The following is an 18,998-nucleotide window of genomic DNA, read 5'->3' as shown; positions in this document are numbered from 1 at the left end:
TTTAGGTCGAATATGTGCCTTTTTGTTCGATATTTGTGGTAATTTCGAAGATATCATCATTATGCTTCTCTCGTAGAAGCCCTCGTCTTCATTAGCGAAAAATGGGGACAGTCGATTTTCACAAGCTTCTGTTGAAGCGATTTTCCACTAGCAAAGATGTTTGTCATGGATAGGAACAGATGATAATCATTTGGTACCATGGACTTTCTCTTCTATTGGTCAAAGTTGGCCACTTCTGGACGATTGCTTCCTTAAGAAGATCCAGTTGTTGACAGTACAGTTCCGAGTTTACAGTTGCGCAGTAGGGGAGCAGCTTAGGATAGATAATCACCTGCCAATCTCATCAAAACCTTCCTGGCCGTCAATCTTAGCTTGGCCATCGTTTCAGCATGCTCACCGCGTTGCAACGACGACCATTTTCAATTGATGTTGTCGAAAATGATTCACTTTTCGTTATTAGTCACAAACAGCTTCATCAATGGGTCGATTTTGTTGCGATTCGCAGATGGGAATTCGGTCCAGAAAGTTTTTTGTGTTATCTCGTGTGGTACCCTACATCGAGCTTCTTCTAGATATCAGCCTCATGCGAATGGTTCCAAATGTTTTTTTGCACAATCTTCAGCTATTGAGCAATCGAAACCGTGATTACTTGACGGGTAAACTTAACAATGTCCAAGATTATATTTTTTCCACAATTGGCCTTTCTGTGCGTGGTGCATCTTTGATATCGAAACTACTGGAACGGAATCGACCAAATCAAAATTGCGTAATATTGGCTGTTACAGTATTAGGGCCATAAACAATATTTGAATTTTTAACCGCCTGGTTTGCATTTTCACGCTTACCGAAGAATAACTGTAGAATATAGCGTATTTTCTCTTTGCTAGTGCGCATCTTTGACGCGCGCTCAAACTAAACTGAGTCAACTTATCACGAAACCGTCACAAAAATGTTTGTAGTAAAATATCTCATCTTTCTAACGCCATCCAGTGGAACCCGATGGGACTTATACAACGCGAGATGCAGATAAATTCTATCAGAAACATATTGGATTTCTTTTTACTAGACCTGATAAAATAGGAAGAGTAACAAAATATATATATATATTTTCATTAATGTAGGCTTGGTTAATCGATCGTCTAGAGGTATGATTCGATTACCTGGCCTTTCGTCTTTTTCTCCGTGACTTTGTTGGATTTGTAATAATTAAACTATTTTGAATTATTTACATCTATTTACAAAGCCACAATTATACAGTACAAACTCAGTATTGAGAAGATCTTAATTACGTCTTAATTACAAGTTTCTCACTACGGTACTGAATTTCGTCTTTAACTCTAGTTTTAATTACTCGAAACGTCTTGGATTATCACGTCTTCGTCGTACTTCAAGTTTTCGGTCGTCTTTAACTTGTTCGCGACTCGTCTTAATCTAGTCCGCGAAACGTCTTTTCGTCTTACGTCTTAAGTTGACCGACCGAATTTGACTCGTCTTAGACTTGCCTTGAACTTTGCCCGTCTTCGGCTTAAGTTGAACTGTCTTTCTGCCGATTTGAACTTACCCTGTCTCGAATATCGACCTCCCTCCTTTTGGCTTGACCACACCCTTAGGGAAAGTACCATCCCCCAGTCCAATAAGAATTTTGCCGTACCGCCCACAAAGATATTCGCGGATTCCCTGAAATCGAATATTCTCGAAGGACTAGTACCTGATACATAGATGTAACACATCTGGTACAACCGTCTTGTTCTCGAACTTTTCCAAACCCAGTAAATCTCTTAAGTTTTACAACCGACATGACACATCTTCGACACCCCGAAGAATTACACATCCTTTTTACATTATACGTACAATAACAATTCGTTCCCTGTAAATTGATTGAAACTGTCATGCCCTCGACACTTGAAAAACTAATAGGTCTCCAAGCATTCGGTTGACCATCGCAATTATTTACAGGGAACAATAACTGTATCCTACATTAATATAATAAAATATGGACCATATCTTAACTAAAATAATTTTAATATTAACTGAGAACTATAATCGACGTTGAAATTGTGATCAATTTCATTTTCGATATTCCGCTTCATTACATTAGAAATTTGCTTGATTTCCATTTGGTGAATTCAAAATTTCCTTGATTGGACGAAGATTATATAGATTGCAGAGTTGCTGCATTGGCGAAGAGTCGTTAATATCCATAGATTTCTCCAATTTCGGAATGATCACGGAGATAATGTGATTTGTTTTCGAATTCATGAATGCAAATATTCTGTATGTGTGTATGCGTCCTACTAACGCAAACCGATTTATTGACGACTCAGGTGGTGGACAAATTCAAATTAGATTGCATCCCCGGACGAAATTTCGGATGCGTTATCGCGTTTATTTTATTAAACCAGCTAACATTTCGTCCGTGCACTGCCAAATTTCATTTCTGAAACGGCATTAAATGGCCGCTCTGTGTTGCAGTTCAGCCCAGTTCCATTTTATCGCATTTTTGCATTGTCCCTACACAGACGGATATTTTTCTTCGTTTCATCAATTTTCAATTAAAACGTGAAAAGGCCAGATATCGATCTGGATCGCTCGGTCTACACTCTTTTCATCGAGTTTAAACTCGGATAGGAATATCTGAATGATTGAATAGCACTATTACGCGTTATCGTTTTGCATCGAAATGGATGGAATTGACAGTTCTTGATGGTCTCCATATACTGTTGCGTTGAGGTCAAACTAAAGGTCACGCTAGCAAGATAGCAAAGGGCTCAAAATTAATATATAAGCGATCGTTATACCACATTTTATCAATTTTTTTTTCCAAATATGCCTACAGGACTAAAACTGTCGATGGCCAATTGGACTTTGGTCAATAAATAGCGTTTGTTATTGTTGTTTGCATTTTATTTATACTAACTGACAGAAAAACTGCAACAACCAGAGGGAGTTGTTTAAATTTGAATTTTTTTTTGGTGAAACATAGGTAGTATAGCAAGGAATAAATGATTGAATTTGGAGGAAAATTCGTGAAGGTTTTTTCACGTCAACAATTTTTGTTACTTGAATATTGTAGTCGTTTTTTAGCAGTTTTTTGTATTTTACAACAAAGTCGATGTTTAGTTCTTGTTAAAATGCCTAGAGCATGTGTACGTGGAATTTATGGCCAGCTAAGTGCATTTGAAAAAGGTTGAATTATTGGTCTACGGGAGGAGATTTCGAAAAATCGCTAGATTTTTCGAAAATCCAGACAGAAAATCCAACAACTGTTATAAGATGTTGTCAAGAGTGGTTTGATAATGCCCAAAATCGAAGAAGAGTAGGCACTGGTCGTCGAAGGGACAGAAATGAAGTTCAACATCGACGTTTAAGACTTATGGCCATTAGAGAACGATTTGCGACAACTCGATCTTTGGCTGATGAGGATGGTAAGAAGAACAAGGCCATCCTGTAACTTAAAAAAAAACTTCAAGAAGAAGTTGAGCCATATGTTCTCCCTTAACTTTACCGGCTCGAGCATCAAATATTTCAGCAAGATAATGCCCAACTTTATGCTGCCAGAATTAGTTTAAACTTTTTCGAAGGGACTCATGTGAATCTTTTGCCATGGCCGCCCAGATTACCTGATCTTTCGCCCATAGAGCATGTTTGGGACAACATGGGTAAGAGTGTTTGAAATTTACCCCAGCCTCCACGGACCTTGGCGGCTCTGAGACATGAAGTACAGGTTGCTTTGGAAAGTATATTTCCCAAGAAGAAATAGACCATCTTATTACATCGATGTCGAGACGTGTTGGGGAGTGTAAAGGTAATCGCGGTAGACCTAATCATTATTAACAAATTTATTGAAGAAAAAATGTGAACTCTTGGCTTTTTTCTCCAAATTTCAATAATTTACCACTTGCGATACTATCTATGTTTCGGTTTCTTTGTCAGTTAGTTTATAATCCAAGGTGAAATTCTGTCATGACGAAAGATTTCTTTTTTTCATTCTTTTTTTATGAAAGAAAATCGTAGATGACAGTAAATTTATTCATCTTCTAGCTTATCAGAGTGTAATATTTTCTGGACAAAGTTAGATAACTAGGGAATAGAGAAACCGAATGACAAACTTCGGAGCGAAATTCCCAATATGTATTCACGGAATGCAGTTGTGGTAATTAATACAGAGTCGACAATTTTATACAACTCTGGATCTTATCGTTCATCTCATTACTTAGGAAATTCTCTACATCACTGAATTCTTAGGCAGAACTCTCTTGGAAATACATAACGTTGGCACGAAAGTTTGCCATACAGAATCCCCAACTCTTACGATTCAGACATTCAACTCACTTTCTCCCAACTTATTGTCTTCGTTCGACAAAAAAAAATTGAACCAGGTCATAAACTTGTCCATCTCACGTTTCCACCTGATTTCCCATTTCGCAATAGATTGAAAGGGATGTCAAACTGGTACGTGTTAGCTTTGTCCATGGAGTTTTCGATGATATGGGATATTTTGATTTCGCTAAGGGTTGTTTGAGGTCAGGAACTCAAGACGAAATAAGAAAGGATTTGCTGCGAAGAGGATTTGATTGAATCTCACGTCTTAAATTGAACATTCGACCATTTTCAGAAGGTTCCGGATGACTTAGCTCACGAAAAGAACGATTAGGACATTTTCACATCTACCACAGAATGAATAATAAGACTTGAGAACATTTCTTGATTATCAGTGTAGGTCGTTGTCCCAAAAGAAGGCTCTATTTTCCATCAGAAGAGTATAAGGAGGTGAAAAGAATTCTAAATATCTATCAGAAAATGACCAATATATGTGTAAAAATACAGGGTGCGACAAGATAAGTTCTTCATTTGAAGAAATTATGGTGGAAAAATGGGCGAATAATGAGTGTTGCGATTGGTCCCCCAAGGAGGAGTAGATAGTGTAGTTTTCATTACACTGTGGTCGAATGGGAATACTGATTTTTTTTGTCGTGCCTTCTATTGAGTGGGGATATTCTGCAACTACCACGGAGTGAGCAGACTTGGTTTAACTTCATCAAAGACTCTTTTAGAAACAGTTTGCTGAGCTGTCTCGTCCAAAAGCATTATTTGAACTAATATTTATGAAGAGGACGGCGACACCATCTGAAGAAATGCAAGGTGTTGCAATTTTGTTGGCAGAAAGCTCTACTAATTTCAAACAACAGTCGAGAACTCGAGAAATATAGTATGTAAATATTAGTGGAAAAAACAAAATCCATGTTCATATACCGAGAGATAATCAGTTGTAAACATCAAACGACAAACCCATTCAGCAAAGTTCAAAGTATTTGGCTGTAGAAATAACTAGTCACATAGACCTTATCAGAGAAACATCAATGCAAGACATCAAAACATGGAGGAACAATCACCGAGAGTGAAGTCAGAGCATACATAAGACAGTGGTGTGACCGGTATTAACATATGCTGCAGAAACAAGAGCATTATGGGGGTGCACTAAGAGATCAAATTAGAAGAGAGACCATAAGAGATGAACTCCAGGTACCAGGATGTGGTGCGGTTTGGTAGAATGGGAAGACAATGTCGAAGAGATCACGTAGACAGGATAAGTGAGAGCAGATGGACAAAATGAGCTAAAGACCAAAAACCCAACTCGAAAACACCTCCTGGAAGATCACCTAAAAGCTTCGAAACTAAGATTAAATTTACAAGAACAAGGTTGAAAAGCAGTTACAAACAAGACTAATTATTTTTTATAAACAAAAGAAAGACGAAGAAGATGACAGCTATTCCGTCATTGTGAGCTTTCACCGGTACTGTCACAGAAAGGTTCCAAAATGTGATTAGTATGGTCATGACAGTTTTTACACCAACAAAAAGGTCATTATTAGCGCTATTCCCTGGTCAGAAGATATCCTAGAATGAGCAGATTCAGTGGCCTTCAAGAGATTCAAATTTGAGCCCCATCAGTTTTTATTTGTGCGGTTATCTCAAAGTCTACGTTTTTAAACATCGTCCAAAAATGCCAATTCATCTAATTCTCTCTTCAACCTGTTCGAAATGAGATAAAAAGCCCTTAAATACTCTGAAGAATGATCAATCATAACTGCATAAAAAAGAGAAGACTCATTCCAGAAGAAAAACGGTAAGGCATTTGGAGATAAAAAATTGTAACACTTCTCAAACATCTGAGTTGGTTGAGAATGGAGAAGCTACATTAAACTTCAATAAAAAATTGCGCAATGATGTGAAAACGATGTGGAAATAATATCCTTTTTTTTTTCATTTTCCACGAAAGAGCATTACATTTTCTCGTAAACGCTCGATTGGCGTTCTGAGCGAGAAGAGACATCATCAGCGCGTGGATATAATTTTTATGTTCCAGGAACGGGTGTGCGGTTTCTCGGTCGCCAACTATTTCCTTTCCTGCCACATTAACGAATTGTTAAATTTCACTATGGTAGGCCGTAATGGCGTGTTCTAGCCATGAGAACAGTTTCATATAATCGATCTCCCTGCCACATCTAGAGATGTAATTTCGCAATTCGTCTTCGCAATGTCTGTGCGAAATTCGTCGACTTGATTGATGAAGAAATGTTGATTCAACCCTTGTTGTTTTTTGTTTAGATAGAGGCATCGCATAAAACGAGTTCTTGGTCTGATTAGATCGAAAACGTGGTTTTTATTTGTTCCTTTAAAAAAATCAGCAATGGCGACTGAAAAAAAACCTATCGAAATGTATTAGCAGCATGCTAAGTTCAAGAACTTTTTTCATTCATTTTTTCTATACACTAAACATGTGAATTAAATGAATATTTAAAAACTGGTTGTAGTAACAAATATAATCTGCCACTCTGCTAGAACATGGCTCGTTGGTGAAAACTTGTGACCCAGCACCAAAACTTTAAAGATGTCAAATCGAGAGTTGTCGCCAATACATCAAACGTCCTCTGAAACCACTAGTCGTCAATAACAATATCTATTATCACAAATTGAAGCTATATTTACGAGATGATGTAATAATATATGATGTGTCAATTTACATTAGCCAAAACTGTATGGGACTGACAGAATCACCTATTCTTATCGTACATGCTGAGTGACATGAGGCACATTCTCATGACAGGATCGAAGTGGGCTAATTACTGAATAACTAATTTTACATTCAGGCAAGATACGTTATTGATATCTTGCGAATTTATAATGACATCTACTGAACTCTCTCTGAATGATATTCTACAAATATATATACTAACTGATAAAGAAACTGAAACACCCAGGAGAAGCTGTTTAAATTTTTTTTGGTAAAACATAGATGGTATAGCAAGGAGTAAATGACACATTTCTTTTTGTTAATAATGTTTTTGTCAACCGTGATTATCTATACATTCCCCAAAAAGTGTCGACATTGATGCAATAGGTGGTTTATTTTTCTTGAGGGATATTATCCCATGCTACCTGTACTCCATGTCTCAGAGTCGCCAAAGTCAGTGGGGGCTGGGATAAATTTCCAAGCCTTCTACCCATGATGTCCGAAACATGCTCTATGGGCGAAAGATCGGGGAATCTGGGCGGCCATGGCAAAATATTCACATTAGTCGCTTCGAAAAAGTTTAAACTGAATCTGGCAACATGAGATAGGGCATTATCTTGGTGAAATATTGGATTCTCGAGCCGGTTAAGGTAAAGGAGAACATATGGCTCCAATTTTTCTAGAAGGTAATGCAGCGCTGTCATGTTCCCTCGAAAAAAGTCATTGCATTTGCATTAGCACCCTATACCATAATGCCTACTGTCCGGTTTGTTGTAAAATTTAAAAAACTTGCAAAACACGACTACAATAATTAAGTAACAAAAATTGTTAACATGAAAAAATCATCACGATTCTTTCTCCGAATTCAATCATTCACTACCAAAAAAAATTGAAATTTAATCTGCTCCTTCTGGGTATTGCAGTTTGTTGGTCAGTTAGTAAACTTATGTTTACATCAACATTAAATCAGAAATAGTTTATGTATACTCATTGAGGATATTCAACGAGTATTGGTTTAGAAAAGAATTGAATAATCTTTCGTGACAGAAAATTCCAAACTTTCGTCATTCACCATAATCAAATAGTGACGTTTTGCATACGATGCTTTCTCAGGAGTTGGAGATGGTTAATATCAGCTATCTATTTTAAGTGACAGTATATTTACCATTATGAAAACCAAAACGCTGTAATTGAAATATACCATTGCCAATAATTAGGATTCCTCAAATCTATTGGGTACATCAAGATCTGAATATGCGGAATAATTCTATTTACATGGCAAATAACTCATTAAGGGCTCAATGCTCACACTGTCTGACCATACTGGCCATGTTGGTTGATTCACGGAATGTGGTGCACCTTAGATCAACAAAGATTCAGACAGCGCTCGGTATCTCAAAGCCTGTTGAGTGTGAACTTCTCCTAAATAATCAGCCCTTGGAAGGATTACACTACAGAAAATATCGGATTGTTTGCTTGGGATGTTGAGGTATTCGAAGTCAATTACCAGTGAAGTAGTATTCGAACCATGGCAACAGGAAAGTTTTACCCACTCTGATATTCTTTAAGTCCGCATTTATACAATAAGGGTTGATATGTTCTAGGAAATTCATGGTATGCTGAGTTCTCGGCAATATGACTTCCGTTTTTCCGCAGAACGCATTGGACAAACCTAAGCCTTGCTTGTGTAGGTATTATATATTTTCCGATTTGTCGAAGGCTGACAAGTTGCGTTGTATTGGTTAAGGACTTTTTTGACTGAAAAGACACAATGTGTATTGAAGATACAATACAAAAAGTCGAGTGGATTTTAAATAGTCGCCAAATCCTCAGTTTTGAAAACATCCATCTGAAATCAGCAAATTTCAATGAGCATTTAATATGATACCAGGATCAGAGGTCAATTTTCTGTGATACCAATGAATAATCGGACGAGGCTCAGAAGAGATATTTTTTTTTGGCTCCTCGTGTACATATAAGAAATTATGGATGTCGAAACAATATATAGCAGGTGCAATGATTTTGTGGAGTGTTGTTTTTATCGCTCCTTCTGTTTGGGACTAAATGCTTGATATGTTTTCATATACCAAAAACCATAATAGCAATGATCATAAAACAGTTATACGCTAGCACTCGATTATTCTCAAACAAGGAATTTTCTTCCGAGAAATCATCTTCGAGAACATTTCTGTTTTTAAAATAGCGATCAATAATTTATATCTTGTTAATTTTTGTTTCTGTGTATTTTGGATGTGAATATTATTATTAAATACTATCTGAAGTTATGATAACTTTCAGAGTAGAAGTACATAAGAATGATCTTGCTTTCGATGACAATAGGTTGGCTTTTCAGTATTGTTTTAAAATTGTTCTTTATTGAATGTTCTGAAAGATAACGGGTGTTTTTTTTCGAGGTATATAACTTTAAGTTGGCATTACTGTTCAAGATGGCGACCGATTTAACAGCTGTCAAGTGATTTATTCTCAGTTTGGCTTGGCAATTCATCATGAATAGACTCACGCCTGAACAACGCTTGCAAATAGTGCAATTTTATTTCGAAAATAATGGTTCTGTACGGAATACGTATGGCGCACTACGTCCATTTTATTTTGTTTAGCGATGAAGCGCAGTTCTGGTTGAATGGCTAGGTCAACAAACAAAACTGTGAAGCTAATTCTCAAGTGTATGTCGAAACACTGTTACATCCAGAAAAACTGATTGTTTGGTGCGCTTTATGGGCTGGTGGAATCATTGGTCCGTACTTCTTCAAAAACGATGATGGCCAGAAGGTTACAGTCAATGGTGATCGGTATAGAGGCATGATTACTAACTTTTTCATTCCTGAATTGAACAACCATGATGTCCAGGAGCTGTGGTTCCAACAAGACGGCGCATCATGTCACACAGCTCGTGCCACAATCGATTTATTCAAAGACACGTTTGGTGACCGCCTAATTTCACGTTTTGGACCTGTGAATTGGCCTCCAAGATCTTGTGATTTAACACCGCTAGACTACTTTCTATGGGGCTATGTAAAGTCATTGGTCTATGCGGATATGCCACAAAACCTTGACCATTTGAAAGACAACATTCGCCGTGTTATTGCCGATATACGGCCACAAATGTTGGCAAAAGTCATCGACAATTGGACGTCCAGATTGGACTACATCCGAGCCAGCCGTGGCGGTCATATGTCAGATATCATATTTAAAATGTAATGCCACAAGATTATCTGCGGATAAATAAAATTTTATGTCAATCGAATAATCCATCGTTGTTTTCTTGCAATTTAATGTTCTATAGCTCTAAAAAAACACCCGTCACATTCAAACTTCTTGAACTGACAAGGTAACATTCCTGACCATCAGCATAAATTACTGGGTATCAACATTACACCTACACTATAATACATGTTTACGTATTCCAATATCTGTAATAATGAAAAAAATTTCCAAGCTTTTAGCATTAATATAAGACCTATCCTAGAAATCAGTTTTTCAATCTCGAAGTGATTAAAAATTACCTTCAAAAGCAACATGTGAGATGAACGACTGACTTGCGTTGATGAATGATCATCGTAATATTGCTTAATATAACAGGAATCCGAGAAAATAATACGTATGTTGGACAAAAGAAGCAGACTGCTTAATTGGATACTATGAAGGTTTCAAGTTATTTTTTCACTTTTGATTTTAGTATACCTATGCCATAATGAAAATATCCATTCATACTGGTATATAGAATACAAAGTACTACGTAAATTTTATATATGCATGTAGAAATAAGAAACCATTATAAGATTACTCATACTTTATTTGGCTTTTTGCCATAAAAGTTAGCTTCTTCAGAAGATAAATTGCCTATAGAATTTACTTAAGTGGCAGCTTGAGTTACTAACGCTCAGTTCACAAAACGAATCAATCAATTTGTCGCAAAATTGGTATGATTTGATTGGAATGGGAAAAACATGCTCTGTCGATTAAAACATCTATCGCAGAAAGTTTTGAAAATAATAATGTACTTATGTTTTTGCCACCTAATTCCAAATCGTGTAGTCCGAAGAATTTCAAATATTTCCGGCAATGACTCAAGTTCAAACGTGTACCTGATGATATCGGATCTATGCAGAGCCTCTAAACCGTTCTGAGGCTCTTTGTTTGGTATCTAGACTCATTGTTATCATATCGTGCGACCATTTAGGATGTTGAGGGTCTGAGATCGCCCACAACATCGTAAATCCACCTAGAACATCAAGTCGAGGATATCGTGTTGCTAAATTGATCACGTATGGGATACATTGACCAACAGATTATCGTTGAACCCAGAATGGTTAACGTGAATCCAAACACAATGACCCAAATATCACGAAGGTCTGAGGGGAAAATAGCGTTGGGTTCGTATAGATGAGGCATGTCAACAGGGTCCTCAATTTTTATCCTATTCCTATCCTAGAGTTCATGGCACGAATAACGAGGTGATGTAGGCTGTTCATATCTGATATGATCGAGGTGGGAACGCACTGAATATTTCGACCGAATCGATGAACGTTATTTTTTTATTTCGTCATTTCAAACTGTATTCAGATACGTGTTCCGAAATTAACTATGGGTATAGGTAATAGTCACTTATTAAAGCAAGATGAATTATTCGTTTCTGGTGAATTAATTAACGAACATTATCCCTGAAGTGTATATTTGATATTTGGCTTATACAGGGTGCTTCAAATAAAATCTCTAATGATGGGATCTCCGAAACTACACCGTATTTTTTTTTGAGATATGAACGAAACTTGTAACTTTGCACCCTTGAAGACAAAACAATATATTACTATAACAGGCCAATCGAAAAGTCGCCGGTCTACCCATAGTAAAATATATTTTTTTGGCAAAATTCGATTTTATTATTCAACATAGCTGCCTTCGAGGGCTATACAGCGATTATAGCGATCTTCCAACTTTTCGATGCCATTTTTGTAGTACGATTTGCCTTCCGCTTCGAAATAGGCCTCAGTTTCGGCGATCACTTCTTCAATGGCGCTAAATTTCTTTCCAGCGAGTATTCTTGTGAGGTCTGAGAATAGAAAAAAGTTGCTGGGGCCAGATCTGGCGAATACGGTGGATACAAAAGCAATTCGAAGCCCTATTCATCCAATTTTGCCATTGTTGTCATTGATTTGTGACACGACGCATTGTCTTGATGAAACAGCACCGTTTTTTTCTTCAAATGGGGCCGATTTTTAACGATTTCATCCTTTGAACGATCCAATTAGGCTATATAATGATCGCCGTTGATGGTCTGGCCTTCTGGATGTAATCAATGAATATTATACCTTGCGCATCCCAGAATACTGATGCCATAACCTTGCCAGCTGATTGTTGTATTTTTCCTCGCTTAAGATTCGGTTCATCGTGTGCAGTCCACTCAGCTGACTGTCGATTGGACTCCAGAGTGGAATGATGGATCTTTTGTCACATATCGACGCAAAAATTCAGGTTTATTGCACTTAAACAGTTTCAAACACTGCTCAGAATCATTAACACGTTGTTACTTTTGATCGATTGTGAGCTCGCGCGGCACCCATTTCGCACACAGATTTCTCATGTACAAATATTCGTGAATGATATGATGTACATGTTCAGATGATATCTTCACAATGTATGCTGTTTCGATCATCTTCACATTACAGTCATTCAAAATTATTTTGTGAACTTTTTTGATTTTTTCGTCGGTGACATCCTCTTTTGGGCGTCCACTGCATTCGCTGTCTTCGGTGCTCATTTCACTACGTTTAAACTCAGCATATCAATCAATAATGGTTGGTTTTCCTGGTGCAGACCCCGGAAACTCTTCATCAAGCCAAGATTTTGCTTCAACCGTATTTTTTCCCTTCAAAAAGCAATATTTCATCAGCACACGAAATTGTCTTTTTTTCACCTTTTTTCAAATAACAGAAGTAGCTACACTCACAACGCAATATCTCACAAACTAATGGCCGAACTGCTGTCAAATTTTGACACGTATCGTTTGAAGGTTGGCACTAACTAAAAATCATATGGATTTAATGATAGCACCGCCATCTGTGCATCAGACCGAGGACTTTTCAATTGGCCTAATATTCTGTTTAATGTTGAGTACCTGCTCTCTAATAATTATTGTGATTTTCATTTATTTGGACATGTGAGGTTTTTAATGCAGTTGGACAGTAATGTGCAACTGATACAATGTAGACCAACATTCATCGAAAAATTAATGAACATTGAAAAGGAACTTTACGGTTACAGTTAAAGATATTTAATAAGTCAACCTCTGTTTCGTTGGGTATACAGGGTGGCCACTTTTTCAATGGGATTGTATTGGTAACTTTTAAACTATAAGAGTTAGAAGGTCGGTCAAATGGAGAAAAAGTTGCATGCATAGAAGCATTATCAAGCAGTTCAAACAAATCCAGATTATCAGGGCCGCTTATTGAGATATCATAAGAAAAGTAAATTCTGTCATTTTGATTTTTCTTTTTTTCCCACTTCATTTCAAATATTATCAAAAAATGTTACAGGAATTTTTTATTCGACATTAAATTGTTCTCAATTTGACGTAATCAGATTTCGTATCCAACGTTTCGTGCTCTCTGGGCCACCCTCAACCTCAGTTTTTTCAATACGGACCTGTATATTTTATAACACTTTTCGAAATAACTTTTAACGCTGAATTCAACGATATATCATACAATGTCATTCAAAGTTGATTTTCAGGTGATTTTGACCCTTATCTAAATTTCTTTGGGTCGGATTTGATTACATTTAGGTACCTTCAGTTTAATCAACAACATGTAATACATTTCGATGAGAAAATCATCTTACTCATCTTGAACTAAATGGAACATATCAGAATCAAATCAAACAACAAGTAATAATTATTTACATATTTCAATTCAGAATGATTAAACGAATTATCATTTAATGAAAGAACAATCGAATGATTATTCGAAAGTAAATGAATATGAATGAAGTAAGTGTTCGAAATGTCCACCATTTTGTAAAATGCACTTAACGGTTCTGGAACCCATACTTCTTATACATTTGCTTATTTCGTCTTCTTGAATATCTTCCAATACATTCTCAATCTCGCGAGAAATCACTATTGTTGGATTTGTCATTTGTTCCGTTGATACAAATTACAGAATCGAACTTTATTTTGATATCATAACGATATAAGTTTTGCAAGGCTTGGTATTCAAATTTGAAATCATTGTATTCGCGTCTCTTGACTATTTTATTAACAGCAGTTTTTGATAAATTGCATTCACTACAGATCCGACCCAAAGAAAATTGGATAAGGATCAAAATCACCTGAAAATCAACTTTGAATGACATTGTATGATATATCGTTGAATTCGGCGTTAAAAGTTATTTCGAAAAGTGTCATAAAATATACAGGTCCGTATTGAAAAAACTGAGGTTGAGGGTGGCCCAGAGAGCACGAAACGTTAAATATAAAATCTGATTACTTCAAATTGAGAACAATTTACTGTCGAATAAAAAATTCCTGTAACATTTTTTGATAATATTTGAAATAAAGTGGGAAAAAAAGAAAAATCAAAATGACAAAATTTACTTTTCTTATGATATCTCAATAACCGGCCCTGATAATCTCGATTTGTTCGAACTGCTTGATAATGCTTCTTTGCATGCAACTTTTTCTCCATTTGACCGACCTTCTAACTCTTATGGTTTAAAAGTTACCAATACAATCCCATTGAAAAAGTGGCCACCCTGTAGAAACCTGAAATTTCTTGAATCTTAAAATCCTGGAAATGAAATAATGAGTTCTTCGAAAATAAGGATATTTCACATATAAATCTTCTTTTGTTAGTGCCTTCTCCGTCATCGGAGGTTAGCGGTCACGTCATTAAAATTCTCTCGATCTGTAGCAGCTCTAATAAGGTCCTCAAAGCTTAAGCCTGTCCAGTTCACGATATTTCGCATTCATTATTCTATGTCTACCTTTTATTTTTCCTTGCATTATCAGCTATAATAGGCAATACTTGTTATTTCTTAGAACGTGGCCAAGCTTAGCGGTCTTTCTCATTTTCATTGCGTGGAGCAGTTCCCTACCTTTGTGTATTTTTCTTAAAACAGCTTCATTAGTAGAGTATAATGTCCATGAAATTTTCAGAATTCTTAGATATGTCCCCATTTCGAATGCTTCTATACGATTCATGCTAACAGTTTTTATAGTCCACAATTCTATTCATTACAGTAATATAAATCAGACGTAACATTTTGTGAGTCTTAGGCGTAGGTCGATGTTTAACTTTTAATTGGTTAGGATATTCTTGAGCTTAATTAAATTTTGTGTTGCTTGCTCAATCCATGACTTTATTTTGATGTCATTATCTAGTTTTGAGTCAACCCAGCATATGAATAATACATATATACTGAAATGAAATTTCCAGTGAGATGTGATGTAAGAACACCAACATTTTCTATCCAATGTTTCGAGATATCAAACACCATATGCGTTCATATAGGTCAGGTTCCCAATACTCCGGTTTCTCCCCTCAATTTGCTGGATATAATTCACTTCCTACTCGACGGGTATTTCGTTGGTCCTCAGAATACATACTCGAAGAGAAATATTTCATCCTATTTTCTAGAAAAAAAATCGTTATTATATCGGATACGTCCTGTTCAAATTGGAGAATTCTTCCTATTCATGTAGAAATTTGGTAGTCTACAGCATCCTATCTTTCCTTCCCCCTACCGAATAAAGCAATTGCCCCAGTTTTCTGAATCGTTATGGAAAAAGATCTGACTGAGGACATGTTTTGATGGAGTCAAGAAGTTTCCGCATTTTTATGAAGTACTAATGTTGTTCAGAAGCCAATGATGAATGAGGTTAATAGAATGTGGAGATCAGACAAGGTCGGTAAACGATATTTCAAATTCTCTTTCATGTAGCTTTCGTATTTTCTATCCATGTTTATCAAACTTGCATTAGATAAAATAAACATTTCAGACGAAATTTATAAACATTTCTCATGAAAATTCAAGATATGTGGGAACCTGTACTTTCAAGTTTACATGAAAATTGTAGATGGATATCACTTTTTTGTTGTAAAAACAATGAAGATGATGTGAGATGATTTTTGGAGAAAAAAATTCAAAATATAACATAACAATATCCAATCCACAACTGAGAGATTTCTAACAGAAAATACAGTTTGAATTTGTAACTTGAGTTAGTTTTCAATGTGTTCATTGAAAAATATTATTTTTACTTCAGTTTTATATATTTTACTTCGAATTGGAACATTTGTGGGCATTTCAAAATGATAAAATCAAAGAAAATAATTTGTTTCATTGATTTGTTCCTATGAGGATTTTTCATTTGAAATGAAATAACGATCGAATATATTTTTCGAGTTTTGATGAAATACTATGAGGATATAGCGGAAATAATAGACATTCCAATGATCTGCAATATTTTCTGACAGCTGGATTGCTGAAACATAGTATTGGCTGACCAAATCGATACATAGATAGACTTGGAAAATATGTATTTATTCTCTGTTGTATTATTTGTTTTCCGCATACATGGGAAATCGATTGTGCCACATTGGAATTCAACCTGCTATGTTGTTTTCTGCTTTTGGAAATCACAAATTTTATTCTGGTCAGTGGTGTTTCTGTTGATATATGAAGCCTCATCAATATGCGCTTTTTAAGTTTTTTTATGCTTGTAAGTTACGTTTGCCTTTTGTTCATATGCACAATCTTAATTGAGTTTTTCATATTGACAGATTTGGGTCTGTTATTCGACAAATCTTCTCCTTATTTTTTCAATAGGTACACAACTTATTGTTTTAACGATCTCTTTTCATTTCGTATAAATAACTGCTGAAAGAATAACTTCGAATTGGTATGAAAATGAATAATTCAATTAAAATGAATCCTTGAAAAATGAAAGAGTTAGTCGACCCAACATAATAATGCGTTGGTTCTTTGTGATGGAATATTTGTTCCTGACACAGCTTTAAACTGGTATTTGATATAAAATACGTTATATGATGGCAGAAATGTATGCTATGGGAAAACATAAAGTGCATCATTGTATTGGAAATGACGACTTTTGCCGTTGGGCGCGTCTTTTGTGTATGAAATAACCGCAACGGAAGCTGCAATCTTTCTAGTGAGGTAGATGAAAGCCATTTGAAATCATATGAATGTGAAAGTTCTTGTCAACATTTTCTCTCAAACGACATAGGTTTAAGTTGATTTGTTTTTTTTTCTTGGTGATATATAAAATATTGTACTGTATTATATCAACTGAAAAAATACGATTATTCATTCTCTCCACAGAGCTTACAGTGATATAGAGAATGTGGTGTTATTCCAAAACGTCTCATTCCGATTATGAAAAATCATTGATTCGATCTTTTTTAGGAATCCACAACACACTTTCAGACATTCTAAAGTCCATTTTTATTCTCTCTTCACATGTTTTTTTCAAAGTGTCACAGAAAGAAGTTCGAAATGTGCAGTCGTTCGAAGTTGTCTGCTTCGAATAATACTGGCTACATTCGAGTGAACAACATTCAGTCTGTAGAATGATCTTGGCGAACTCCCACTTAATTTGAATGTTTCGAGAGTTGGTGGAGAAAATCCTGAATATTCAACAGCAAATTATACTTCCGGGACAGTTATTCAACTTCTTGTTGAGTGCCACTCAGGGAAATCCTTAATGCAAATGCGGGAAAAATTTACTCAGCATCGAACATTTGTTAATATTTATGGACGCTGTTTTTAGTGAGCTTGTATTGATTTTGAATGTGTACCTCGATGAAATATTGATAGAGGTAATCAGTATTTCCATATTTTTTGGTATTTCTAGTTCTTCCTCAAATATTTGAAATGAATTTCAAACATATTTTCAGATTCATCAATAATTCAGTATTTCCTAAGTGGATGATAGAGAAACATAGAAGTTCCCAATAAATTTCATGGGGAAATTACTCTTTTTATATGTATTTTGCTTAGGAAAAACTCTATGTGGACACTGTTGTTTGAAGTGAATGAGCGACAGAACATATTCTTGCAAAACACGACTTATTTATCTTAAACATTGAAAAATACTTGAAGAGCAAGTGTTATTCTACGTTATAAAATGGTTTGTCCACCGCGATTATCTATATATTCCACAACACGTCTCCCCATTGATGCAATAATATGGTCTATTTCTTCTTTAGGGATACAGTCCCAAGCTACCTGCACTTCTTGTCTCAAAGCCGCCAAAGTTTGTGATGACTGGGCTAAATTTCCCATGATGTCCCAAATATGCTCTATGGGCGAAAGATCGGGGGATCTGGGCCGGCATGGCGAAAGATTACATGGGTCGCTTCGAAAAAGTTCATGGCAATATGAGGTCGGGCATGATCTTGCTGAAATATTGGATACTCGAGCCGTTTAAGGTGAGGAAGAACATTAGTCTCCACTATTTCTTGAAGGTGACGCAGCGCTGTCACGTTACCTCGAATGAAGACTAGAGGTGACCTACTTGCATGTGCAATAGCACCTCATACCATAACGCCTACAGTCCGGTGTACTGTACGTGACGCTCAACATCAAACTGAGGTTCACGTATTGTTCTGCGTTGTCATCTAACCCTGCTTCGGCCATCATGTGCACCCAAGGAGAATCGAGATTCGGCAGAAAAGACGACCTGATGCTATTCCACATTCCAATGTTGATGTTCTTTGCGCCACTGTAATAGTTGCCGGCGATGCTCAACCGTCAGAGGTAACACAAGATGGGGTCGATAATGCTGCAGTCCAAAAGACCTAATCCGGCGGTAAACCTTGTGGACAGTTACAGGTTGGCCTCGTTCTCCTAACCACTCAGCAGCCAAAGATCGAGTTGTCGCAAATCAGTCTCTAATAAGTTTTAGACGTCTTCATTTATGCCACTTCGACGTACGGTGCCTACT

General features: G+C 36.3%; 1 protein-coding gene across 3 annotated transcripts in view; it reads right to left on the bottom strand.

The window, feature by feature from the left end:
- Positions 1-18,998, bottom strand: part of LOC123685865 (hemicentin-1-like) — a 318,649-nt gene that overhangs the window by 47,536 nt on the left and 252,115 nt on the right. The window lies entirely within an intron of this gene.

This window comes from Harmonia axyridis, chromosome X (genome assembly GCF_914767665.1).
Source record: "Harmonia axyridis chromosome X, icHarAxyr1.1, whole genome shotgun sequence".
NCBI classification, from domain to species: Eukaryota; Metazoa; Arthropoda; class Insecta; order Coleoptera; family Coccinellidae; genus Harmonia; species Harmonia axyridis.
Note: the sequence above shows the minus strand (reverse complement) of the source record. Positions and strands in the feature narration are given on the sequence as shown.